At 44.5% G+C, this 732-nt stretch overlaps 1 protein-coding gene across 1 annotated transcript in view; it reads right to left on the reverse strand.

The window, feature by feature from the left end:
- The window catches only part of TSEN34 (tRNA splicing endonuclease subunit 34), a gene marked incomplete at its 5' end in the record, with an annotated part of 5135 nt that overhangs the window by 3290 nt on the left and 1113 nt on the right, over window positions 1–732 (reverse strand). The gene's annotated exons all lie outside the window — the stretch shown is intronic.

A 732-nucleotide genomic window follows, 5' to 3' on the forward strand; every position in this document is an offset into this window, starting at 1 on the left:
TTCCGGTCAAGGGCATGTACCTGGGTTGCGGGCACATCCCCAGTAGGAGATGTGCTGGAGGCAGCTGGTCGATGTTTCTCTCTCATCGATGTTTCTGACTCTCTATCCCTCTCCCTTCCTCTCTGTAAAAAATCAATAAAATATATTTTAAAAAAAATCCTGCAATTAATATTTCTTATATGTTTGATAGACCTATCTAAGTATTTTCAAGTGAAACTTCAGGATGAAAGTATTAATAAAATTTACTATCCTGTCCTCCAAATAAGCTTGGGGTCCCAAGTGTCTCCTGTCCTTCCATGTGTTTCAGACGCTGAGAAAATGAGACCAAAAAAAAAGAAAAATGCAGAATTGTGGTGGGCCTGTGAAGAAAGGGCCAGCAACCGGAGGCCCCGGCCAAACTCACCATGTACATGGACCTATATCAGTCTGACAACTAATGGTGCTTCTCTGACAGCTACCAGTGATGTTTAACCACTAGCTTATTAATCATCATCCTGATTATTATCTAACTTTTGAATACTGTAAAAAAATCCTGCAACTGCCGAAACCGGGTTGGCTCAGTGGATAGAGCGTCGGCCTGCGGACTGAAAGGTCCCAGGTTCAATTCCGGTCAAGGGCATGTACCTGGGTTGCGGGCACATCCCCAGTAGGAGATGTGCTGGAGGCAGCTGGTCGATGTTTCTCTCTCATCGATGTTTCTGACTCTCTATCCCTCTCCCTTCCTCTCTGTAA

Source organism: Myotis davidii, unplaced genomic scaffold (assembly GCF_000327345.1).
Source record: "Myotis davidii unplaced genomic scaffold, ASM32734v1 scaffold1997, whole genome shotgun sequence".
Lineage (NCBI taxonomy): Eukaryota > Metazoa > Chordata > Mammalia > Chiroptera > Vespertilionidae > Myotis > Myotis davidii.